Consider the following 26,921-nt stretch of genomic DNA (forward strand, 5'->3'; position numbering starts at 1 on the left):
GTCTTTCTAATTGATTTTAAGTGTAGATGCAATCACACTGTGATGTTGGCATTTGGTTTTGAGTCAACTTATATGGACATCCTCTTTCTTCTAAATATATCTCTAAATTACAAATACACATTTCCCACTATATTCACTAGGAAATAGTGGGTACAGGGACTTGGAAGTGAGTTATATTTTGGACCTGGAGCATGAGAGAGGAAACTGATCTGCATTGGTGGTCATATTCAACAGCCAGATAAAATTTTGTAGTGTAAGGTGATGGACCATCCAGAAGTTTTAGGAAGGAATCTAAATGTGTTCTCCCATCTTCTGGGAGATGGTGGGTTTGAGTGACCTTGACCATTATGCTTAGATAACATACTAAGGTAAATAGTAAACTGAGATTGGATAGGACAGAGACAGGTATCAAAGGAAGAGTTAAGGGGTGGGGGAAGAAGTGGAAATAAGGGAAAAAATTGTAGGTCTGTACTGTTAGCTAGACTCCTCTCTGGTTTAGGCCAGGCTGCACACATGTTGGGTCTTTTGAGAAGCAGGGGCTCTCAAGTAGGAGTAAAGTCAAGATAGTTTATGTTGTGTTGTCTCCAAATTATTAGTAGATCAGATTACTGGCTGTTTGTAGGACTGAGGGGAACTTGTCCGTCTAGCCAGACTTGAGAGGATGACTTATAGTGGCATTCTGTGTGACTTTAGGCTTCTAGCTGGAGGGTCAATAATCTGTATAACTATTATCCTAATTCCTTGTACCCATGAGATAATTTCAATTCTCTTGAATTGAATTTGTGAATTCATTCTCTCTTTCTCTCTCTCTCTCTCTCTCTCTCTCTCGACTTAAATGTTGTAAGTATGGGCATAGAACCATTGCTTCTCACATTTTAAACTGAATGTTGAGTTTTGTTAACTTATCTTGATTCACTTGAATTTTGTGAAACTAAAACATTAGAAAAATATAAATTTAAATGCAGTAATTAAGATATACTTCATGGGTAGTAAAATAAATATCTGATCCATTCATGGTTTATGATTATTTATTTCACCCATCTACTTGAGTAGGTCCACTATCTAGAGTTGCTGGTTTAACCAAATAATTAAGGAATATAAATTATTCATTTTGACATTGTTTTCCCTAATATGTGATATAAAATTGCATACCAACATTTATTTACTTAAATATCTTATTTATTTATTTGAGAGAAGAAAGAAAGAGAGCATGAGTGGGAGAGGAGCAGAGGGAACAGGAAAGACAGACTTCCCACTGAGCAGGGAGCCTGATGTGGGGCTCTCTCCCAGGACCCTGAGATCATGACCTGAGCCCAAGGCAGATGCTGAACCAACTGAGCCATCCAGCTGCCCTGCATTCTAGCATTCATTCATTCATTCATTCATTCATTTATTTTAAAGATTTTGTTTATTTGTTTGAGAGAGAGACAGAGAGAGCATGAGGTGAGAAGGTCAGAGGGAGAAGCAGACTCCCCATGGAACAGGGAGCACAATATGGGACTTGATCCCAGGACCCTGGGATCATGACCTGAGCTGAAGGCAGTCCTTCAGCCAACTGAGCCACCCAGGCGCCCCTAACATTTAAATAGTAAGATTACTTCATATGAATCATGGCAGTGATGTGCAAAGTCACATTAGAAAGATAAAAGAGCTCCAATAACTATAAGATTCAGTTATAACTTAATCAGTACATATAAATAAAGATTTGATCAGAAGGTGAATCCTCGTTGCAGAATGGATATTCAGAAGTTAAACATTGGCAGGTCAATAGAAGCTATGTCTTGAGGTAGAAGAAGACTTGGCTTCTGAGTCTCTGGTCTCACTTTTGCTAGATAATTTCTACTGCGGTGATGAAAATACCACTGTCTCAGCTTGACTTGATTAAACATTGGATATTCTAACTTTGCTTGATCTTACTCATTGTTTACCAAGAACCTTGTTGTTAAATATGTCATTCCCCCAGTTATTCTCTGTGGTCAGAAGCACACAAGCAATATATGTCCCAAGCATAATTATAAATTAATAATTCAAAATTGTTATATGCAAATATAATATGTAATAATATAATAAAGATTATAAATTAGTCCATTTAAATTCTGCTTTTACACCAGTCTTAAAAGTCAGCTTTACATTCATCTACTTCTGGCCTGAAGGATGTAGCCATGCTTCGGACCCTCTTAGCTTCCTGAATTTGCAGCCCGGAAAGCTACATCCATACCGTGGCTAAGCACAATAAAATGAGTGTTCTACCGTGAATCCTCCAAGGAGAGCGTTAGCTTCTCCCTCCTTTTATTTTGTTGTCTAAGAAAACATTCTACCTGTGGAACATATACTCATGTTATGTTTTCTGCTAAATGGAAATTCTTGGAGAGCAGAAATTCTGCTTAATTAATCTCTATAGTTCCCCTTTCCTTTAGTGACTTACTCTTAGTGAATGTATTCAATGAACGAAAGGGGGAAGACCGGTGTTTTGCAATGGTAGGTGCATTAACATCTCATTGTGGTTCCTCCCACGGCTAGCAGATAGTCAGGCATCTTAGTGGAAAGTAGTCAGTGTTTACTGCACTCAGTTTACCAAATGAGTCCTCATGCGGTGTTCGTCAACACCCTTACCACATTTCTCATTCAGAGGATTCATTCTTCAGGTTTCTCTTGTTAACGTTTTCCTCTAACACATATGGATAATGCTGACAAGAAACAAGCAAACAAACAAAAACCCAAGTAAGCAATAATTTCATTCCATAGTCCAGGACTGTGGAGCTAACTCATGTCATGAAAACATTTCTTGTCTCTTGAAAATGGTGGGAGTCTTGCTGCCAGACTTTGGGTTTTCATATTGTTCAACTTCCAGTGGGTTTTTGGATGGCTCTCTCTCTTCGTAGTACCTACTAATAATTCCATCTTGAGCTGAGTCCCAGAACTTTTGCCAACTGCTTCTTTGTTCCACAGACTTTAATTGTAGTTGTACTTTAATAACGGATTGACAGAAAATTATTTTCTCGAAAAAAAATCTGTATGCTGGTATATCCCCAGATTTGACATAACCATTTCAAGGCACACATTGTCTCAAAATCTGAGGGAAGAAGTAGTTCATAGCTCATAATGTGCACCATTAAACTGATAACTTTGAGTGATAATTGAATACAAAGCAGCCCAAGATCAAAAGTTTCCTTCCAAAGATAAATGTCACCCTGAAGCCAGCCATAGAATTCCAAAAATAATGTAGGAGGTGGATTTATTTTAGTCAGAGTAGCTAGTTTAGAAACAAGTTTTGGCTTTGGAAATTTCTATTTCATTCTTCATTTTCTTTGGAAAACAAAGAATTCTGTCAGGGTCTTGACTACTGGCCACATTTAATGGACTATTAGGGTTAAAATATTCTATACTCTTCATTTCATAGATAGGAAAGGCAGGTGCAATGTTAAATGATTTGTATTAAAGAGAACAATTTTTTTTTAATTTTTTGTTTTTATTTATTTATTTTTAAAGATTTTATTTATTTATCTGACAGAGAGTGAGAGGTCACAAGTACGCAGAGAGGCAGGCAGAGAGAGAGGAGGAAGCAGACTCCTTGCTGAGCAGAGAGCCCAATGTGGGGCTCGATCCCAGGACCCTGAGACCATGACTTGAGCTGAAGGCAGAGGCCTAACCCACTGAGCCACCAAGGTGTCCTAAAGAGAACAATTTTTAAAAATAGAACCCTGTCTCCTAGTGGTCAGTGGAGTGGGCCCCTATCTTGCTTTGGCTTTAGAGCCATTTTTGTGTCTATGGAGATGCTTTCTAAAAAAGGAATTAAAAAAAAATGTTTGAAGGTAAAGCTATGATTTCTTTCCTCTTCCAGATTTGCTAACATTCCAACTGAGTGATCTCAGCAGTGTTTATTGTTTAAAAGACCACTTGTTGTTGAAATTTTTTCTTTGTTGAGATAGTCATTTTCTGAACCAAAATAGAATAAAATTGGATAGCTACACTGCATGTACTTATGTGTGTAAGTAACATTTTGGAGTCTTTTTGAAAAGGCTGTTTTTAAGTGTTTTGCAAGAAGTCAGGATGGTCATGAAGGCAAGTCCGTAATCAGATGGTGTATTCATGGAGACCAGGAAAGATTGCAGAAATCAACGTGAGGCGAAGGGAAGGGATAGATACGTCAAATTGTTGAAGTAAGAAAATTATAAGTGCTTTATGATAAAGTAGAAAAATATGTTTCAGTCAAGACATGGGGCAAGGCAGAATTTCCCAGCCATAGGCACACATTAGAATCATCTTGAGAGCTTAAAAAATAAAAAATTATCAATGCCTGGGCCCAACCCTACCCCTAGATAAATCTGAATGGGGGCGATATTTTTCTAAAGTTTCACAGGTGACTCTGATGTGCCACCAGGGCTAGGAGCCATCAGGGTACAATTATGAAAGGGACACGGAAATGTGAGGGTTTGGAATGAAAGAATAAGCACCTCCTTCCTCGGATGGAAGGATAAAAATGCGCCTGTCTTCATCTCGAGAGAAGGACTGGGATTCCTCTCTTGATTTTATAGGATCTGATTTGCTTCCTTGCCAAGCAGCAAACCTGGACGTTCTCCAGTGTCTGACAGGCCCTATGGGGCTACGGGGGACGTTGGATTCTCTACCACCTTGGGAGACGGGCACCCCAAAGCCACCTTCTCTTCTGTTCACAATAGCATGATCCTTTTCCACCTCCGAGGCATTTTCCTCCACTGCCTTTTTTTTTTTTTTAAAGATTTTGTTAATTTTAAATATTTTATTTATTTATTTGACAGAGATTGAGATAGCACCAGCAAGGGGAGCAGCAGGCAGAGGGAGAAGCAGGGAGCCAGAAGCTGGGGGTTGATCCCAGGACCCTGGGAGCATGACCTGAGCCAAAAGCAGCTGTTTAACCTACTGAGCCACCCGGGTGCCCCAAGATTTTATTTTTAAGTGATCTCTACACCTAACGTAGGCTCAAGCTCATAACCCCGAGATCCAGGAGTCACGTGCGCCACCCACGGAGCCAGCCGGGCACCCGTTTGTTTTCACATCCTTAACGTGGATTCAGGATTCTCACCAAGGGGAACCAACGGAAAGGGGCAACCACTGTACTCCTCTGGTATTCCGCCTAGAACCTCAGAAAGACTCTCTGCTGTGTTTGCGCAGGCGTTGCCTTTAGCTTTGCCAAAGAAAAGGTTTTCATTCATTCATCAAATTTGGAATGAGTGCTGACCATGTGTTGGGTGGTGCTCTAGATGCTGAGGCTATAGCAGTGAAGAAAATACAAATTATTATCCTGTAGTCCTTACGTTCTCGTTATTTGCATAATGATTTGCTGGTCAGAGGCAATGCTTTTATTTTTTTAAATTTTTAATTTTTTAAAAAAGATTTTATTTTTATTTTATTTATTTGACAGAGAGAGGTCACAAGGAGGCAGAGAGACGGCGGAGGTGGGAAGCAGGCTCCCAGCTGAGCAGGGAGCCTGATACGGGGCTCTGGGATCATGACTTGAGCTGAAGGCAGAGGATTAACCCACTGAGCCACCCAGGTTCCCCAGAGGCAATGCTTTTAAAGAGCTTATATACTTTGTAGGGTCCTTGAGAAAAGTCCCTCAGGAGTTGCTCCTCAATAGTTTGTTTTGTTTTTCCTTTTTGAGATCAGAAAACTTAAAGTTTTGCTTCTTGATAAAAAACCAAAAAAACAAAAGAAAACAAAAAACCAGTGTTTCCTTGTGAGGCCTGGACGTGAGCCACGGTCAGCTTGCCTTCCATCCATGCAGAGGCGGTTGAGTCCACAAGCCGAAGGAGCAAACCAGGTCCGCTCAGGCTGACTTGCCTAATTTCAAATATTTAGACAGGCCTTTCAGGGAGAACGAATTTCCACAAAGGAATTTTTCCTAGAAAAGGCATCACTTTAAATTATACTTATATGCACTAGGCAAGAAATTGTTAAATAGGTAACAGACTTAAATATTCTGGACCCGTTGCAGTTAAATGGGAACAGGAATCTTTTGAAGAAGAGTGGTATTGTGTCTTAGCTACAGCAGGGGAAGGCTTTGAAATAGAAATGGGGGAAATGAAGCCTCTGAGAGTCAGGGTTTTAAAACCTCTATGGAGCTCGTCCTCTTACTGGTTCTCAGCTGGAGAGCTAGTCCTGTTCCACTCAAATCTGTGGAAATAGACGATCCCATCCATGACGGAGAAGGCAAGCTGTGCAGTGGGACAACCTCTTTACAAAGGCAAGTTAAGCAGAGCAACTCCTCTGTCGGTTCAAAACCCTTTTGGGAACTTCCCAGGTGTAATCTGGAACTGGTCTCTTTACTTGGAGGGCAGGGAGAGACAGAAGGCAGGCCACTCCAGCTTGGGAAGCGGCAGTTTTCATAAACTGAGGGAATTTAATATATGAGGCTTGTCTCGGGCGGCAGCAAAGCTAACGGATTCCAGCACCCACCTGCCAAATCTTGAAAGTTTATAAAGAGGCCCTAACTGAGCTCAGTCACACCTACCTTGCGGTTTTCAGCACCGCATCACTGTCTCAAGGCTATGTCCTTGGAGCACTTTCTGGAGTGGGAAAGGCAAGGGGAACCCACATTCCCAGGACAGGGCAAGAAGCCTCCAGGTGCCTGGGTCCAGATCGTGAGGCAAACTATAGTCATGATGTTCCCCAACATTGACCCATCAGTCCAAGTAGCAAGGATGATGACACGACTATCCAGGAGGAAACCAAGGATGTCACTGCTGCTGGCGCCACGTGGTTGGCTCCTTATGGTGGGGGAGGGTAAAGATGTTTGAGGTCTGGGTGATGTGGGGAATTGTTCTGGAGAGAAAGTGTAAACCCAGCGCAACCAGCATGGTGGTTTTGTGGCACGAGGGGGAGTTGAGTTCAGAATACTATAGCGAGATACAGATTGTGAAAAGTTTGAAGAGGGAAAAGAGAGCAAGAAAAAAATAGTGACAGTAGTGCCACAGTGGATGCCTTGAACTCAGGAGTCTCATTTATCTTCGTGTTCTTGCACAGGGCACAGCAGAAATGCTCAGTTAGTATTTGCGGAATTAAAGGTCAAGTGAATAGCAACAGCTAGCGCTATAGCAAAAGGAGCAAGACTGAAACGAGCTGCGCTCTTAGGATGGCATGGCGCTTTTGCAGCTGGCTATTTGGGCATTAGAGTGAATGGCAAGTCCATGCAACATAATTGAGGCGGGGTGGGGGCGGGGAGGGAGAGGAGAGGGAGAGCGCAAGTGCAGGAGGGTGGGGGAGGGAGGGAGAAGAGAGGCTGACGTGTGGATAGAGTCGGAGGATAGAAATAAGTAAAAAAAAAAAAAAGTGACAGGGAAGTTGCACTGTCTTATCTTTAATTGACGAGACTTCAAATACAGGCATTATTTTATTTTATTTTATTTTATTTTTTTTTTAAGATTTTATTTATTTGACAAACAGAGATCACAAGTAGGCAGACAGACAGGCAGAGAGAGAGGGGGAAGCAGGCTCCCCGCTGAGCAGAGAGCCCGATGTGGGACTCGATCCCAGGACCCTGGGATCACGACCTGAGCTGAAGGCAGAGGCTTTAACCCACTGAGCCACCCAGGCGCCCCCAGGCATTATTTTAAAAATAAAAAAGTACACTGTGGAAATTTCAGTCCTCCATTGGGCTCAAAGAGCAAAAGCTCTGAAGTGAGCCTGAGGGGGAAGCATGCTCTCTCTTCAGATCTATTTTTCCGTGTCAGTTATTACCTCTCTTAGTGTGAGTATCTTGCCAATCTTGGGGCATTGGTACAGTTTAAAAATACAATTTTTTTTCATACAACATGGCTCCTACTTCGTCTGGTGCTCAAAGCTTAGAAAAGCCAAGTGTGTAGGACCCGTCAAGAGAATGGTTGGGTGGTTTTCAATATGGCACCGTCCTAATGACCTTTGAGGGTAATTTTGAGTATGTGCACTTTTGGTCTTACCTCCCAACCTCACGCGCCCCCCCCACCCCCCTTTTATGATGCAGCTCGCCTGCAGTTCAGAGGTAAAACACTGTCTTAATCTCCGTAGAGTTCTCCTACCAAAAGGTTATCTTATCTGAGCTCCCAGAGAACCCTGAATTCATAAACTATATATTTGTCTGTGTTTCAAAGAAGATTCTAGGCCCTTGGAGTTGGAGGCCATATTTTATTTATCCTTCTCTTCCAGATATTTAGAACAGTTGGGGGCACATAACGTGTACTTAAGGTATATTTGCTAAATGAATTAGTAAATAATGACTGACTAAAACCAAAATGATGACCCTAATGAGTTTTTGTGTTTTTTTTTCTTTTAGTTAATTTTCATGTTTAATTTACCCATGGTATAATTGATTTTTCCTAAACAAATCATTTGTTATTCAGATTTCAAATAAATAGTCCTGTGGTACATTATTATAGAGGAATTAATGATCTAAATCCAGAAAGATCCACGTAAATATTTGGTCACAGTACTGGCTTGCAGTCACGAGGCTGAAAAATAAGGCCTTGAGGAACAGCTACACAGAAGCCTCCAGGCTAGGGACTCTGTCGCGTTAATGGCATTTGAAGAGCAGCAGATTGTTTAAAAAGTGCCTATATTGGCTCTGCCTGCCCATAACCTACAGGTTACAACTTTGGGGATGTTTTATAAAAACTAGAGCTTCAATAGGAATGAAAAGTCAGAGTATCCCTGGCAGAAGGCCCAGGATACAGAAAGCGCTCAATCCTCGTTTCTGTCTTCCATGTTTCCCACCTGGGAAAGTAAAGGTCAATTTAGAGAACACCAGACAAATGCTCTAATGCCCTCTGGGGTGATGCTCATGGATAGTATGGTATAGTATGATGCAGTGTCGTATAATATAGTATAGGATCAGTTTTCTTTCTACATTAAGTGGAGACAGGTGATACTCGATCTTCTCTCATGGTTAGTATGTTTATGAAGTTAGGGTTTTGACAAATTAGATACATCAGGTAAAGTGCATTAGCTGTTTTTGTCTTTACCATGTCCTCTTTCTCAGTATGGTTCATCAACATACCTAGTGGTGGAATGGCAAAAAAAAAAAAAAAAAAAAAGTTAGAGGTGTGGACTGATCTCCTTATTGGAAACAATAAAAATGGGTATGGGTATCCATTGGACACAAGACCAATATGCTAAATTCTTCAGTAAAAGTGGAAAGCAAATACGGAAAATTTTCAAGGAATTTGGATTTCTTGAGGCATTACATCTAGAATCCATAACAAAATTTACATGCTTTGTAAAACAAAGTACTTATGGATCAACACAATGCAGTATGATCCAAGTACATGCGTATCAGAAGGCTTCCTACTAAACACCGACTTGGAGTAGGAAAGATGTAGTAAGGAAAGGCCTTGCTGGTCAAGACAGCCTGTGGATCTTATTTTGAAGAGGTCAAGGGCTTGACTTAGGGAAGAAGGGCAGCATCATTTGGCTAAGTAGGGCATTTCGTGCACATGGGCACCAAGAGGCACGTTCGTTGTGGTAGAAGGTGATCAGCAGATGAGGGTCACTGGAATGGAATACGCTGGAAACGGTAAGAGATCAGATCCAATAGACATGTCACTGGGAAGACATTCCTCCTGAATTAGATTAATGAGAGAGACAAACCTTGAGGTAAATTTCAGGCATTGCTTAGTCATTTGGAAAAATAGAAGAGATTTTCTAAGCCAGAAAGAGCTCTCTCATTTCTTGTGCCTTAGCCCTCTTCTCTCCTTCCTGACTTTTACGCCACAGTTCCAATGACTTCATTTCCCAGCCCAATCCGTTCTGATTTTCTTGCCCTTTTCAAAGCCTCTTAATGGTTTTCCCTTACAGCTGCCTTGGGGAGAGCCGCCACCTCCCATCTCCGGGGTTCTGCCAGCCCTCGCGTCTCCTCACGGCAATCACGCGCTGCCTGTAAATAAGCCAACAGATGCCCTGGTTCTTTTGGAACGAAAACATGTCAGAGACAGAACTGTTCTCAACTGCTCCAAAATTGCATTTTCACCTGCTTCTGGGGAGTGCGTTCTTCTTACTTAGGAGGAAATTATTCTGAATGTTGTTTAGAGGCTGTCTGTCACCAGAACCAGACTTTCCTCTCCTTTGCTTCCTCCCCAGTGATCTCATTCACTACTCTACCAGGAATTCACCCCTCATAATTGGAAAGGTTACTGATCTCATCCTGTCTGCTTTCAATACGAGGAGCAGGAGTCACTGGGGCTCAGATGAGAGGCCGCGGAGAGACGATGGCTCCAATGTGGGTTGCTTGCTGGATACACTAGAATATGCTCTCTCTGGGATTGTTGGAAATCAGGGCCATTTTCTTCTCCAGAGGATTCTGAGTTGCAGGCTCCTACTTCATTACAGAGCAGGCTGCTGGGGGCGGAAGGGAGCAGAGGATAGAAAATGTGGACCAAGGGGCGCCTGGGTGGCTCAGTGGGTTAAGCGTCTGCCTTCGGGTCAGGTCATGGTCTCAGGGTCCTGGGATCGAGCCCCTCATCGGGCTCGCTGCTCAGCAGGGAGCCTGCTTCTCCCTCTGTCTCTGTCTGCCTTTCTGCCTACTTGTGATCTCTCTCTGTCAAGTAAATAAAATCTTTTAAAAAAAAGAAAAGAAAATGTGGACCAGAAGAGCACTGAGCTGCACTCAGGCCTTTGCTGTCTGTTTCTTGTGGCTCTGCTAACTGCCTCCATTCAAGTCCATTTACGCCTGTGAAGCTCATGAATTCTGTAAAATGGGAGATTTGGACTACATAATGTGAAAAGGATATTGCAGAACTGAAAAGCCTATGACTTTTTCTCTTCTTAGATAATAAAGCCCCTAGAAAACAGACTTGCAGGAAACATATTTGTCCTGAGAATGTTATTTGCAATTTTCCATAGTGTCCTACAGGTACTTGAAGGAGCAGAAGATCTGGAAAGAGGGGACTTAGGTTCCCAGACAAGGGCACTGAAATTTTCTCTGACTTCTATTTAACATGCACTCTGTCTCTCCATAGAGTCAAAATTATAAAGAGGAGGCTCACATAGTATAGCACAATTTAAAAAGTAAACTGCCATGTTGTTTTCTAAACATTCTGTTGGAATCATAGGCCTTACCTGAATGATGACCTATAGTCATTATCAAGAAAAATTGCTCTTTTTAAATATTCTGTGACAAATATTTAAGCCAAATGGTGTTTTACTCAAGGAGTCACTGAATTCATCATAAAAGGGCATTACTGATTATGGCAATTTAGGAAACATTATTTTTAGCTCAGTGGTAATTGTAGATAAGCTCGTATGGGAGACCTGACAGAGGGAGGCAAAACAAACCAGTAGTAGGAAAGGGGAAAAAATGATGTAGCTCGATGCTTACTGGGCCCTTCCTGTTTTAGAAATGGGATAAAAACAAAACCTATGTTAGTAAAAGCTTCTTTTTAAAGATATGTGTTTTTAATGGCTTTGCATTATCTCTAAGAAACTACTGGGGAACAAAAATATTAACATCTCCATTACATCCCTAAAATTGGTCTCAACTTATCCTCTCAGTGTAGCCAAATATTGTTAGGTATCAGTGTCAGCTCTCTCTATAAATTGGGAATGTAGAACTGATGTACTTTGGATGGTTGACGTCAAAAGACAGTTAAAAAACAGGCTAGTAACAATTAATGAAAAGAAATGCTGGCAGGGCACCTGGGTGGCTCAGTGGGTTAAGCCTCTGCCTTCAGCTCAGGTTATGATCCCAAGGTCCTGGGATCAAGCCCTGCATCGGGCTCTCTGCTCAGTAGGGAGCCTGCTTCCTCCTCTCTCTCTGTCTGCCTCTCTGCTTATTTGTGATCTCTCTCTGTCGAATAAATAAATAAAATCTTAAAAAAAAAAAAAGAAATGCTGGCAAATAAAATGATTTGCAAACAAGAACAAAAACAAATTTCCAAACAGGTTGGGTTCTGTCCAGCAATAAGTTCTTTGATGTTGATTTGAGTTAAGCCAAATAGCTAGTTACTTCCATCAAGCCTTCTCAGTCAGGTAGAACCCGTTGGGTGGCTTTCCCAATGGGATACTGAACCCTTTTTCCAGTGGGATACAAAGAGATAGCAGATATGTCCTCGCTATTGTCACCTTAGCTATCTCTTTGTTACTACAATTCAGAAAATTCAAAGAAAATCTCTGGTTATTTTTTTTAAGATTTAAAAAATTTTTTTAAGTAATCTCCACACCCAATGTGGGGCTCAAACTTACAACCCCAGGATCAAGAGTTGCATGTTCCACTGAGTGAGCCAGCCAGGGGTCCCAAATCTCAGGTATTTTAGAATAAGCTATTTGATTAAATTTAAATCATTTGAAATATTTAATTAACAAATAGTTAATATAATTGATGTCAAGACCAAAAATGTAAACAGTGGAGAGTGAAGGCCTCCTTCCCCATCTGCCCAGTCCCTAGCTCCTCCTTATCCCCAAGTAACTCCTGAGTTCAAACAAACTGGAAAGTATGCTCAGACAACTCCCTTTAACGTTCCTTCTGACGTGTTTCATCAAGATTTGCTTTCTGATGATGTAAGAGGGAAAAGAGTACTCTCTAAATAGAAAGTATCTTGTCCTGTTGAAATTGAAGAAGGTGTTTCTTTATTTTTATAAATAAAGAACAGATCTCTGTGAAAATACTCTCTTCTCAATGTGATCATCCAGAAATAACTGGCTTACCAGGATAATAGGAAATTACTAAATAGGGGCAGTGAAGTCAATCACTGTAAATGATTTCGTTGTATGTCTGTTATGTTATTGTACTGTTTCATAATCAGTTATAATTAGCATATAATGAAGTCAACTATAGTCGTCGGGAATACTATATAGTATGAGTCCCCAAAATAAGAGTAGCTGTAGCCATTTCTACTGTATGGTTTTCAAAATGCACACAGGAAATTGTTGATAAGGAATTCCTGGGTAAGGAATAGGGGGGTGTCTTTGGTTTTTAAGAATGAGAGTCCAAACGATTTGGGCTGTTAGGGGTTCAGGGTGCTACACCACATTTGTAATGTGGATGATTTAAGGTTCTATAAAGATTATTTCTCAGGCATTTCTTTTGAAGCAAGCAACAGGGAATCTACTAGTTTGGTGAGAAAAATAGTCCCAACTGTCTTTCTAGATGGGCCTCTTGCACAATTCTGGAGAATCCATACCAACCGGAGATTGTCTTGTTTTTAGGTAAAAATACATCTTCAAGTTCAAATTCATGAGCTGGAAGAATAGGTTTATTGTCTTTGATGGAGCTACCCGCTGGGGACTTTAATCCTTAGGAATCACTTGAGAGAGATCCTAAAGATACTTTTGAAATCAAATGAAAAACTTGCCCCCTACCTACTTCTGCCTCAGGCCAAGGGAATCCGTTTGAATGCCCCCATCCTAGCTTATTTGCCTTGGAATGTCACTTTGAATTACTCTTCCCCAAAATAAATAAAATCTTTTATTAGTTTATTTTTGCTTTACTCTGTATATGTTCTTAGATTTTATTTCTCTGTCCTTCTGTATTGTTTCAGTTACTTTTACTGATAATGTGGTTTTCTTGCTTTTTTATCTTGTGCAATAATACTTTATATTAGTTAACTTTTTTTTCATTGTTCTTTGCTATTCTAATTTTTATTTTATTTTTTCCAAATTATATTTATTTTTCCTGTTGATTTTATTTTGGCTTCTTTGATCTTACCATTTTATATTTCTAGTAGGCTTTCTTAGCTCATGTACTTAGTTAATTTTAATAGTTTCATTGATAATTAAGCAGGAAATAAAAGTAGGGACTTGTTTGTATTGTTCCACGTTTGATACCGCACTAACAATCTAAAATTATTGTTTTAACTAATTGTCTGTTATATTCAGCCTAACAACTAATCAGACTAGCTCAGCAACTATATGTAGTCTCACATTTTTTTTAAGATTTATCTATTAGAGAGAGTGAGTGAGCAAGCATGGGGAAGGGCAGAGGGAATTGGAGAGAGAAACTCCAGCAAACTCTAAGCTCAGCATGGACCCTGACCTGGGCTTGACCCAATGACCCTGAGACCCTGACCTAAGCTGAAATCAAGAGTGGACATTTAACCAACTCCTCCACCTGGGGAGGAGTTAAATTCATTTCATAAAAGTAACTAGTTGAGGTAGATGAGCACTTGGAAGTTAAAAAAAAAATGACAACTCAAATTATTTTTGTTAAGTAATCGTTTTGGTGTATTGTTGTTTGCTTAGTACCATTATTCAAACTGAAAAAATAAATTTCAGTTTTGGAAATGTTTCAGTATACAGATTCACCTGAATAATTTGAGCCTACTCTAATGATCTATTTTCCTTAAAATAAGCCCTCTCTATGGAACTGTCAGCATGATAAAGCAGGAAAAAATGGTTGCATTGTTGCCAAAGTTATAATATTTAAGGGTTTTCCACAAGATTTAAAAATGGTAACCTTATAGAAAGTCATGGAAACTATGTAGATAAGTTTCTTAATGGAGGTATTGAGGAAAAGCGTATGAGCCAATTAAAAAAATTAAAAAAATAAGGATAGGCTCATGAGTTTGTCTCTACTCTCTCTCTCTCTCTCTCCCCGTCTCTCTCTCTCTATATATATCCAGTAACATTTTAAGAAGAAAAAGGAGAAAGAGGAGGAGGAGGTGAAGGACAAAGGGAAGGAAGGAAGGAGATAAGGAAAGAAAGGCAGAAAGAGAAAGGAAGGGGGGAGAGCAGGAAGGAAGGGGAAAAAAGAGGTGGGAGAGAAAGAAAGGGAAAAGCTGGATGTTCTGAACAAAGCAGAGAAAACGTGATTGTACCAATTACCAGTGTCTCCTTATATCCACTTCCTGCTTTCCAGCTGCTCCCTTTAGATAACCTTACTGTTTAGGTACTTTCCCTTAGGTTGGATATGGCTGATGAGGGACATGGTCTTCCTGACCCATCGAGGACTAACCCTTGACCGTTGTCGGTTTTCCATGTGATGCTGGTTGGCTTGTTCTTATTTGGGAGGTTATGAAGCTGAAGTTGGGTTTTTAAAACATTTTAACAAGCAAAATCTTCACTGCCTGCCTGTATGAAGACCATTCTTCTTCTAGTGTTTTCTTGCTTCCTTAGCACCGCAATTGTCCCCCCATCTTTTTATCCATAAGAAGACTCCAGTGTATTTTCATCATTCTCTTATTTCCCCCCGAGGGTCCAGTCAGAAGAGTGAGGGTCTAATTATTATTGTCTAAAGAATTCTTTCTTACTGAAGGTGACAGAATTAATCTTAGAAATCTGATAAATGAGTACAGAGTTACCCTTGATTGACGGTGCACTTTACATCAAAGTACACTCAACGTCTAACTAAGTATGACTGGTGTGTCTTTCACTCTTATTTTTTGAAGAAGTCGTCCTTGAAACACTGTTTTGTTGGTACCTGTGCTCTTCTTCCTCATCTTCTTAAGAGGAAAGAAGATACAGAGCATCTGGTGGAGAGTTAAGTGTAAACCCCATTCCCCCCATCCCAGTCGCGCTAACCAGAACAGAATTTTACATGAAATAATAGACTAAAAAAGTGAAAACCATAGTTTGGTAATTTGCCAGCATGTAAATAAAACAGATGGCTGGGTTGAATGAGTTTAATGAAAGTGATGACTACGTATAATATGATAGAATCTTTGTCTCTACCATTCTACGTTGAATGGATTTAAGTAGTTTGTACCTAATTTTAATTTATGTGGCTTTCTTTAAAGAATGTTTAATGAAATCTCACTCCATTTCTAGCCCCTTAAAATTATTTTTTCTAAGGCTTTCTCAGATGGGGGCTCTTGATATAGAAGTCAAAGAGCTCCATTGATGAATCGGTTTTCTCATGTTTGCCAGACTGAAGTCTCTGGTGTCAAAGATGACACTTGCTTGGATATCATTAAATGTTGATGAATAATAATTTTATATTCCTATAGCTTTTTACTTATAAAATATTTACTTCACTCTGCCAAAATCTTACATAATCAGCAGAGAATGTACTATCTCATTTGACAAGGGAGAAGACAATAATAAGGAAAAGTCTAGAGGTCCCTAGACCCTCATCATTATTTGAATAAAACTTGGTGTTTCTCTGCTAATATCTGCCCCATACTATGGGAGTCCCTCAGAGGCTTAGAAGTTCCCCAAATTGACTTACTAGGAGAGAGTATCCTATTATAGATAATAACAAAGATGACAGACTCCAACATTGAATTAATAACTTGGAAAGCATTTACTAGCTAAGGAGTAGGCAGTGTAAGTCGTTCTACAGAGAAGAGTCAATTTATTTTCCAAAGAACTGTGCATACTTAGATTTTCAAATAAAGTTTGAGGTTCTCTAATCCAACATTCCTGTATATACAAGAACATTCTCAAAAATGTAGCGGATATTCTGCCCATTGAATCTTGAAGCGATAGGGAGGCAATTCTGTCTGAGGCAAACAGATCTAATGGACAATTTTATATATTAGAAAATTCTTCCTTAGTGAGCTGATACCAGCCTTCCTGTAACTTTGATCTGGTCTCTTTCCTATAGAAGCACACAGAATAAGTTTAAACCATGTTGTAAATGAGCCCTTGAAATATCTCTTAGAGTTTAAAAAAGTCACACTTCATAGGAGTTTTTAACAGGTTTTTTTTTTTTTTTTTTGAGGTATAATTGGTATACAAAAGAAACTCGGCATATTTCCCAATTTCTTTTTTTTCCTTTTTTTTTCTTTTAAAGATTTTTATTTATTTATTTGACAGAGATCACAAGCAAGCAGAGAGGCAGGAGAGAGCTTCCTCCTCTAGAGAGAGGAGGAAGCAGGCTCCCTGAGGAGCTGAGAGCCGATGTGGGGCTTGATCCCAGAACTCTGGGATCATGATCTGAGCCAAAGGCAGAGGCTTTAACCTACTGAGCCACCCAGGTGCCCCCATATTTCCCAATTTCAAAATATATTATAAAACTATAGTAATCAAAACAGTATGGTACTGGTAAAAAAACGTAAAGACTGATGGAACAGAACAGAGAGTTCCCAAATAAATCCACATGTGTATAGCGAACTGGTCTTTGGCAAGGATAGTCTTTCCAACAAATGATGTTAGGAAAACTGGGTATTTACATGCAAAATAATGAAATTGGACCCTTACCTTACACAACACAAAAATCAACTCAAAATGGATTACATGTTGTGAGGAGCACCAGGTGTTATATGTAACTAATGAATCATTGAACCCTACATCAAAAACTAATGATGTACTATACAATAGCTAACTGAACATAATTAAAAAAAAAAAAACCCAAAACCCAAAATAGATTAAAGAGTTAATCATAAGACCTGAACTGTAAAATTCCTAGAAAAAAAACAGGGAAAAATTTTCTTGATACTGGCCTTGGCAATGTTTTCTTGCATATGACACCAAAAGCATAGACAACAAAAGCAAAAATAAAGTGGGGCTTCATGGGAGTTTTAATGTTCCTTTAGCCAAACAGGAAATTGAAAAAATGAATCTTGTTCAGGGTAACCCAGCTCCTGAAAGATTTGGGAGCAAGAATCCAGTTCTCCAGATGCTGTTTTTATTATTTTTATTTTATTTGCCTTCACCAAGAAGTCTCTGGATAAGTGAGTTGCTGTCCTGTTCACATAAATCATAGTGACTAAAGATTTTTACATAGCAATGTACATTAACTGAAATGTACAGAGACAATTGAAAAAAAAATCAACATTAATACTTCAAAGTCACTATGTAACAGTGGGGAATAAAGTTACATGAAGATAAAAATATATAACTGTGGGGAATGAAGGGATCTGAATTCTAATCTGTTTGACCACCGAAAATCAGTTTAATAATATAAGCATATCATTTCATGTTGTGTTAGATATGTTTCCTGTTTTACTTTACCTTATAAAATTAGGAATCATAAATTTCTTTTTTGATACCCAACTCAAAGAGAGAGATGAATCAAAGCCATGGTGTTTTTATGTGTTACTTTGTATTTCTGGACTCAGTTCCCTTAGTAGTAAGATCAAGGTATCCTACTTCAATTTGGTGATATCTCTGTTCTAAGGTTTTTGGACCGCCAAATTCTAATATTCTATGATATGTTTATACAGGCTGGATATAGTCTAGAAAATAAGATTTTAATATGGTTGAACGAAGGAACCATACTCTCTATTTCTCTTTGTGTTTCCTGTAGGTCTTCACATACTACCAAAGTGCGCCCTAAGCATTGTTAATTGGCTAGTGGAAGATAAAATAATCCAACTGAGGAAAATGTCTATTTTACAGAATCATAGTAACTTCTTCCTGAAAATTCAACAAGAGCTGAAACAAAGCCAGTTATTTTGCTTGCCCTGTCATGGAATTATCTGATGCTTTACTAGTTTCATTCATTCAACCAGCCTTTATTGATACCCTGTTTCTGGTGAACATGGAGATAGATATACTTTGCAGATCCCATTCAGGGAAGGACTTACTGACCCAGCTGTCAGCTCATTGGGGGTTTACTTTACCTGAAGAGAGCTGCATGGGCAGATTCACATTCTTCCTGGGGCAGCTGACATCCGGTGACAGATGATGGTAAGGGTAGAAGGTCTCAACCGGTTAATAGACAGTGGTGTGTACTGCAAGGAGAAAGTGGTATGGGTCTGGGAAAAATCAGTTGTCTGTCTTAATGTGAGTGAAGTGTCCGTTCTGAGGGAAATGATTTGTTGTACTTAAATGATTAGCATATAATTAATTCCACATTATATCTTCTTTTGAATGAAAACAATTGCTGTTAGGCCATGAATACTTTGATGTAACCAGATTGTTAGTCTGCGTAACAGATTCATGGCTTAAATTCAACCATCCTACTTTAACTTCTGGACGTTGCTGCCATTTTAGCTCTGTTACAGGCTGCTCTGAAAGCAAACCCTGAAGTTGTTGGTCTGCTCTATCCTTTTCCCCATTCCGTTGGAGTTTAATGGACCTGGACACTGGTGAGCTTCACAGAGTTCCAGAAAATTTCAAAAAATAGTTGCATCCACTTGTACCTGATTAAGGGCGTAGGAAGTACTTCTCCAATCACACTGATGGACAGTCTTTCCCAAACACCTTATGGGAGGCCAGGATGCCACATGTTTCATTTTCAAGTAGGTTATTCTGGCACAGAGTTTGCCCCAGTACTGATGTCTGAGGGTGAGTTTTGACCAAATCTTGACACTAGGAACTGATCATTATTGCAGATATCTCTAATTCTCAGAGGGCCACATCTACACTTACTTTTCTCCCTTTAGATTCTAAAGAAACTCTTGGTATCATCCAGTTTGGTCATTAAAAACTCTGAACTCTCTCGGTGACCACAAGCATCATAACCCCTCTGTGAGAAGAAAAAAGGCAAAACAACAACAATAAAACACCAAACAAAGCCTTCTACCACTAACAAAAGAGCCAGAAAATTGGCAGCCTTGCAAGACAGAATATTTTTAGGCTATAACCACTCTGTTCTAACCTAGATCACAGATCTTACCTCCACCCAGATCATTAAAGGCCAAGTGGGGAATTTAGACTTCCACATTCACCAGGCTGTAAGGAAAGTCGCGAAACTATGGGGGTGGTGTCCTAAAAGGCTGATCTCCTCCTGCAAAGGGGGTGGTGTCCTAAAAGGCTTAGCAGGGAGCAGAACTCTCATCCTCACAGGACACTAACAAGTCCCAGCACTTGGGCAAGTAGAGACAATATGGGGAGCCTGGACTTCCACCTTCATCCTGAAGTAATGAGGTCTCCTCTCCCTCCCCTCTCTGGGTTGACATCAGAGAGACACTTGACCTGTCCCTGCCCCTGCCTCTGCTACTTAGCCCTGTGGTCACGCTCCATACCTTGATATTATCAGTTCTGTAAACTTTCCTTACATTCATTTTCATGTGTTCTATCCGCAGATGACCAGTGCTCGCTTCGGCAGCACATATACTATCCGCAGATGACCAGCTTCTACTTTTCTCTTAGCCCTTCTAGAAACAACACCGTAAATATCCTTTCATTCACCAGCACTTCAATTCATCGATTTAAACACCTTTGCTTTGTCTTTTATCTCCTTGACATTCTTCTAGCTCATCCACTTTGCATTCCGGGGCTAGGCATTATAATCCCTTCCTTGACGAGTGCTTTAATTCTTTTGCTCCTCTCAGGTTTGTTGTTCTCATTTGGTGAACCGCAGCATGGGTTAAATAGAACCTCCGCTTACTCTGTGCTTTGACCCACATAGCCGGATATGGGTGGGAAAAACATACAGCCATCTGGAATGGTTATCCTTTAGGTTCATGATCATGAATCTAATGACAGCGAGAACATTCATACATACTGCCTCCTGGCAATAATACTACAATTTTTTTTTTTTTTTTAAAGAAACACCATGATAGTTAATTTCGTTTGTTCAAGGGCTCATATTGCAAGCGTTAAACCAAGTATGGGCTTTGATTCTGTGAGCTCAGATTCACATATTTAGGAAGATAAAAGCAAACTGTGATCCATGTAGATGGATGAAAAACTAAAGGCTCATGGTTAATCACATTGTTGTTTTAAATATTACAGCCCAGAAGCCAGAAGTCTCAGGTCTTTTAGGTCTTTGTGTATGTTCCATGAGGTATCTGCACTTTTCTTGAGCTAAGGAACCTCAGCATCCTTTAGCTTCTGGCTGAGAACACTGGTTAACCCTTGAGCATCCAGGATTCATGGAAGGCTCAGGAAAACTTCTTTCTCCATGCCATGGATTCCCTTCACCATCGTTGACACTGGATGAATCCTGGATAGATTTTTTAACATGGCTTTAATGGGATCAGCCACACTTAATCTAGTAGCTCAGTTGGTATATCCTTTTAGCTTGATGACATCGTATGCACTTTCAACCATCATTTTATGCATTTCCTTCCAATTTTCACTGTCATTATCTGTTCCCATTTCTAGGTTCAATTCCTGGAGAGAAACACCTACCACATTCATTCCACTCTACACAGCCACCCTTGAGTTGCCATATTCTCCCAAAATCCATCCATGGCAACTGCGAGGAAGAAAGCCAATTTTTTCAGACATAAAATCATGAAATCTAGCAGAATCCAGCTACACCCACTTCCAATCCCACAGGGCTTCCAGTCACTAAGTCCACTTAGTTTCCAGGTAACGTGAAAATATCCACTGGGTTGGAAACCACAATTACGATACAACCAGTACTGTACTTGACTAGCTGAGGAATAATGAATTTGAAGACATTAACATTCCTCTGCACCAGACTGAGCTGGCGCTCTCCCTCCTGCTGGTGGATTCCTGCAGTCACCGCCACAATCTTAGAGTTGGCAGTCATAGAATAATCTTCATCTGCCACAGTTTTAGGTGTCTGAAGAAACAAGCTCTCCCATGTTGCATATCTCATCATTTCTCCTTTGAGTTTATCTTCCAAAACATCCACAAGGGCAAGTTCATCAGCCAGAAACTTTCCCAGAATGCTGATGGCACCTGCCATACCAGCTTGCCCAGCACCCACTACAGTGACCTTGTTGTTTGGGATGGTTGTCTGTTCTTCTGCAACTGGTGCAATCAGTTTTTCCTTTAAGAGTTGCCATTGTGCCTGAAGAGAAGTGGTTGTAGGTACCACGTGAAGAAGACAATGTCAGCTACGTGCCAGTAATGCTACATTTCTTTAGTTCACTCATTCTTAATGGGGGTTAGCTTGCTCTAAGCAAGCAAAAACTGATTCTGGGAGGAGAGGTGTATAAAAAGTGGGAAAAAAATAGGAGAAGCGTTGGTCCGTTCCACTCACTTTCACACTTTTCTGGAAATGACTTCTGACCTTTCTCTTCAGTCCTTCTGGACAAGCATTTGCTTGAGGGCTCTTTTACTGGCTGTCCTTTCCTGCCTGGCTTGCTCCCGTAGATGTCTATGGCTCACCCCTTGTGTATATATCATCCTATTAATCATAATCTGAAACTTTCTCCCCAGCACTTCTCATTCCTCTTTCCTTACTCTGTTTTTTTCATGCACTAACTGCCCTAACGTAGTATAATTTACTGATATATCATGTTTATTATTTATTGTCCATCTGCCTTTTCTAAAGTATGAACTTCATGAGAATGAAGATTTTTGTTTGTTTGTTTTCAGCAGTACATCTCGACTATGTAGAATAATGACTGGCATATGGAAGATGCCTAAATGAATAAATTCATAAGTCCTTCTCTAAAAAGAACATAGAATCTTTGCACTTCCCAACTGAACCCTTTCAGTAGATTTCTGATACCTACAGGATAAAGACCAAAATTCATAGCATAACATCGGAGGTTCCTTATGAAGAGAAATGTTCTCTCTTTATTTTTTAAAATTCATCCCTCTGCTCCTTTGAAAGACACAGAAATGTGTTACCTACACACCCAATCGTACAAGGGTCTGTTGAGCACCTTGTTGAGGGAGCTGTTAGCTGCCTCAGGATTTACCTCAGCTGCAGAGAACACTCTTGCCTGGAGACGTAACTTTCCATAGGGCCCTCCTCCAATAACTGATTGCAGGGGGAGGTTTAAAAGCCTTATCTTTTCAACCCCAAGCTGTCCATGGAGCTGGCCAAAGCTTTGAGGTTCATCTGTTCTCCTCTATGCAGTCCTCAGTTTTACTCCTTTCATCTACATACATTGATGCCTACTAAATACTTGGTATGCAAAACTCTGTCTCAGCTTCTGCTTCCTGAGTGCAACCCGCAATCTGCACCTACCTGCCACATGTTCTGGATTCTAGAATCTGATGTGCTTTCATGATCCCAGGTTTTTAAGCACATCGTTTGATCTGCTTGATCTGTTCAACCGACTTCCTGTCTTTGAAAACTCATTTTTTAAAAGATTGAATTCCTCCGCTACATCCTCTGAGCAGCCCTCCTTGGCCCCTTCAAGCTCAGTTACCTTCTCATGTGTATTGCAGTGACGCTTCATCTATATCTTTATTATCACCTAATACAGTATACAGTGGTTAGGATTGTCAATTGCAGAAGACAGAAACTGTTCAGTTTGGCTTAAAAATGGTATTCTATTGGCCTCACATAACGGAAGAGTTGATCAACGATGCTGATTCCAGATGTAGCTGAAGGCAAGGGCTCAAAACAATGTCTTTAAGGTACCAAATCTCTTTCTACCTGTGCAATAGGCTATCTTTGAGTGCAAAACCTCTGTCTACAGCCCAAGATTCACTTCATGCCACCTTTTCTTCATTAGTGGATAGAACAACATTTTTTATTTAATGACTTTAACATGAAAGCTCCAGGAAAGGCTCACTTAGGTCCAGCTTGGGTCATTTGCCCATCCTTAAATGACTGTGAACGGAGTCATGACATAGCTGATTTTCTGTAGGTAGAAGTAGCAGCTCTAATAAAACCATATGGGATATGTCCCCTAGAGGAAATGTGGTTACTTTTAACAGAGGAAGGAAAGGGGTTACTTGCAAGGCAAAACTAGCACATAGTTGCTATATACTGTAATTATGGCCAAAGTTACAGACAGAATTCTATTGGGCTCATCTTAAGATTCTAGACATTCAAGTCATTCATGTCCATTGAAATACAAGGTGTATTTCAAGTGGCTTGACATGAAACTGAGGGAACGCTGGCTTTTACAGTTTAATCAAGCCCAGTACAACAGAAAATTGATGACACAATTGGGTTAGTGAGAACAAGACAAATGTTTGACTCCTTGAGTGAATGTAGTTTCTATCTTGTTGAGCTCCAGTGAATAAAAACAGAGAACTAGAATAAATTTTAAATATATAAATCACCTTAGGATCAGGCTTCTCTCCTGATTTATTGGCAAAGGAGTGTGATATGTAAGCAGACAGAGGGCTAAATATGGCAAAGAAGTAGTATAAGAACAAAAGCAAAACTGAAGAAATAAAGGCATGAATGACAATTATGTGAGATTTAATCTTTTTACTTAATGAAAGTAATAACCACCTAAATATTTAGTGTGACTGATGATTGGGCCACAACTTAGCCATAATATTAAATAGCACACTCTGTCATATATATATGTTTATGTACCTGATGTGTAATTAAATATGAATGAAACAATGAAAGAGAAAATAATACTAGGAAGGCGATATCACACTAGTATTTAATTCTACAAAACTCTACAGCCTGGCTACAATGGGACCACAAATTTGACTCAGATTTGACTCACAGCCTACTAGAAGCCTAGGATGAAAGGGAAATGGAATCCATTATACACTTCTTTGTGCCCAGTTATTCAGACGAAGCATAAACATTTATAACACTGTCACGAAAGCAAATCACCCAGTCAACAGAAAGAGCCTATGTGATAAGAGTCGTCAACATCCTTAGCACGAGCGTCCTTAAACACTTCACGTGATAGCAGAATTGTCTGCCTGTAGCCCAAGACTCACTTCATGCCAGATAAGCTGACAACATCATGCCAAAACTCACATCAGTTGGAGTTATTAAATGGCAGCACAGAATGCTGTGGGGCTGTACAAATCTCAGGAATGAAGAAATGCACCTGTGATCTGTCGAACAGTCAGAATCAGGGTACAAGACCTACATGAAATAAGTCTTCTCAAATTATGTTCTCTTAAAAGATGCCTGTGACAAGATAAATTTTTCTTCTTGGGATAACTTAGAGCAATTTTTTTTTTTTTTTTTTAACATAGGACCATCTGAAAGAAGCAATCCTAGGACATAGAGTCTACTCTCTGTCTTGACTACAGAAAGACATTTTTAAAGGAAGAAAATAGGACATATTAACTTTTAACATTGTCTTCTTTTAAACAGCATTAAGTTACAGAAAGCAAAGATTAAAATAATCACTAGCTGTAAAGCAGGGATGAGAGTCAAAGTATTTAACAGTCTGGCACTGGCAGGGACCAATCAGAACAGAAGCTAGAGGCAGCCTCTTGTCCTGGGGTAGGATTCTGGGTTCCTGGGCCTCCTTCTGTGCAAGACATTCACCTTTTAGTTACTAGGTGGTGATGGCAAAGGGCCAGCATGAAAGGAGGGTGAGGGGGCACTCAGGGGACCCAGAGTAGCAGTTGTTTTCCAGCAAATATCTGAGTATTTAATATTTTAACACTGGCTCTTGGAAAAACGGCTGATTCTAGGTCTGGGGCATGCAAGATGATGCCTGGAAGCATCTTGTACTGCAGAGAGGAAAGAAATGCTAACAGACAAGAAACAAAGGAGGCAAATGGAAAAACACAATAATCGTAGTATGTCAAAGAGACAAATGAACCAACAGAAAGCTCAGTGGCCAAAGCTGGAGCAACTTGAGCAGTAAAATAAAATAGTATAAGATTATTAAAAAAAATTATATATATATATATATAATAAAATATCCATGAGTCCATACTGATATAAATATTTATAAGTAAATAGATAAGAAACAGTAGGTCAGAAAATTTCTAAATAATTTAGGGAGATATTTCACACTCAGGGAGATGGTACATAACTCCCCAAATTTTAAGTATGATCTGCATATGGTAACTTCCTTTCCAAGAGAACAGTATGGAAGAGGTGGGAGAGTAATTTTATAATGGAAAAATCTGATACTACTCAAACACTAATTCAGCCAGACAACAACAACAGAGAAAAATTGGATTGCTAGTATGATAACCTTGATATAATATGATGAGAAGAGCCTTTGCCTATGTAGTCTTCCTCCCCAAAACACATAATTTCAGTCTAATCATGAGAAAAACATCAGACAAATCCTAACTGAGAGACATTCTACAAAACCCATCACAGCACATGTCAAAACTATTGGAGCCATCAAAAATAAGAGAAATCTAAGACATTGTCACAGTAAAGAGAGGGCTAAAGAGACATGATGATTATATTTAATGTGGTACCCTAAAATGACATTGGGTGACAACCAAGGTAATGTTAGTAAGTATGGACTTTAGTTAATAATAATGTATCAATATTGGTTCATGAGCTGTGACAAATACTAATACTAATAGAAGATGTTAATCATAGACAATAGGATTTAGAGTATACAGGAACCGTGCAACATCGTCACAACTTTTCTGTAAGTAAAAAACTATTCCAAGTAAATTTACTTTTTCTTTATACTGAGATATAATTCATATAATATCTATAACGTAGATTTAGTATATTCACAAAATTTTGCAACCATCACCACCATCTAATTTCAGAACATTTTGGAAACCAAAGGGAGAGACCCTGCCTTATGTGTTAGCAGTCCTTTATGCCCTCCCCTAACTCCTGGTGACAACTAATTTACTTGATGTTTCTGTAGATTTGTCTCTTCTGAATATTTCGTATTAACAAAATCATCAATATATGGTCTCTTGGTCTGGCTTTTCATGTAGCATAAAGTTGACAAGATTCAACCATGTTATAACTGGTATCAGTGCTTCATTCCTTTTTTATGGCCAAATAATAGTCTGTGGCATGCTATGGCTTATTTTGCTTATCTGTCATCAGTTGATGAGTATTTGGGTTCTTTTCTTTTCTTTTTTTTTTTCTTTTAAAGACTTTATTTATTTATTTGACAGAGATCACAAGTAGGCAACGCAGCAGGCAGAGAGAGGGGGAAGCAGGCTCCCTGCTGAGCAGAGAGCCTGATGTGGGGCTCGATCCCAGGACCCTGAGATCATGACCTGAGCCGAAGGCAGAGGCTTAACCCACTGAGCCACCCAGGCACCCCTATTTGGGTTGTTTTCATTTATTAACTATTGTAAATAATGCTCTGAATAGTCTTGTACACATTTGTGTGTGTGTGTATATGTTTGCGTGCCCTCAACGATATAAGTAGTTGGACAATTGCTGGGTCATATGGTAACTCTATGTTTAACATTTTGAGGAACTGCCAATCCATTTTCAAAAGTGGTGCACCATTTTACATTCTTACCAGCAAGGTGTAAGTGTTCCAATTTCTCCAAATCCTTACTAACACTTGTTATTGTCCATGTTTTGCTTATAGTCAGTGGGTGTGATGTGTCATCTTGTTGTT

General features: G+C 39.6%; 1 pseudogene across 1 annotated transcript in view; it reads right to left on the bottom strand.

The window, feature by feature from the left end:
- Nucleotides 1–20,769: 20,769 nt before the first annotated feature.
- Nucleotides 20,770–26,921, bottom strand: part of LOC308355951 (L-lactate dehydrogenase B chain-like) — a 36,412-nt pseudogene continuing 30,260 nt past the window's right edge. Inside the window, exons 3-4 of the transcript in view lie at nt 22,329–22,453; nt 20,770–21,532 (exon numbers count right to left, since the gene is read on the bottom strand). The product of the transcript in view is annotated as an L-lactate dehydrogenase B chain-like (transcript). The remainder of the gene's footprint in view (nt 21,533–22,328; nt 22,454–26,921) is intronic.

The sequence above is a fragment of the Martes martes genome, assembly GCF_963455335.1.
Source record: "Martes martes genome assembly, chromosome: 15".
Taxonomy (NCBI): domain Eukaryota; kingdom Metazoa; phylum Chordata; class Mammalia; order Carnivora; family Mustelidae; genus Martes; species Martes martes.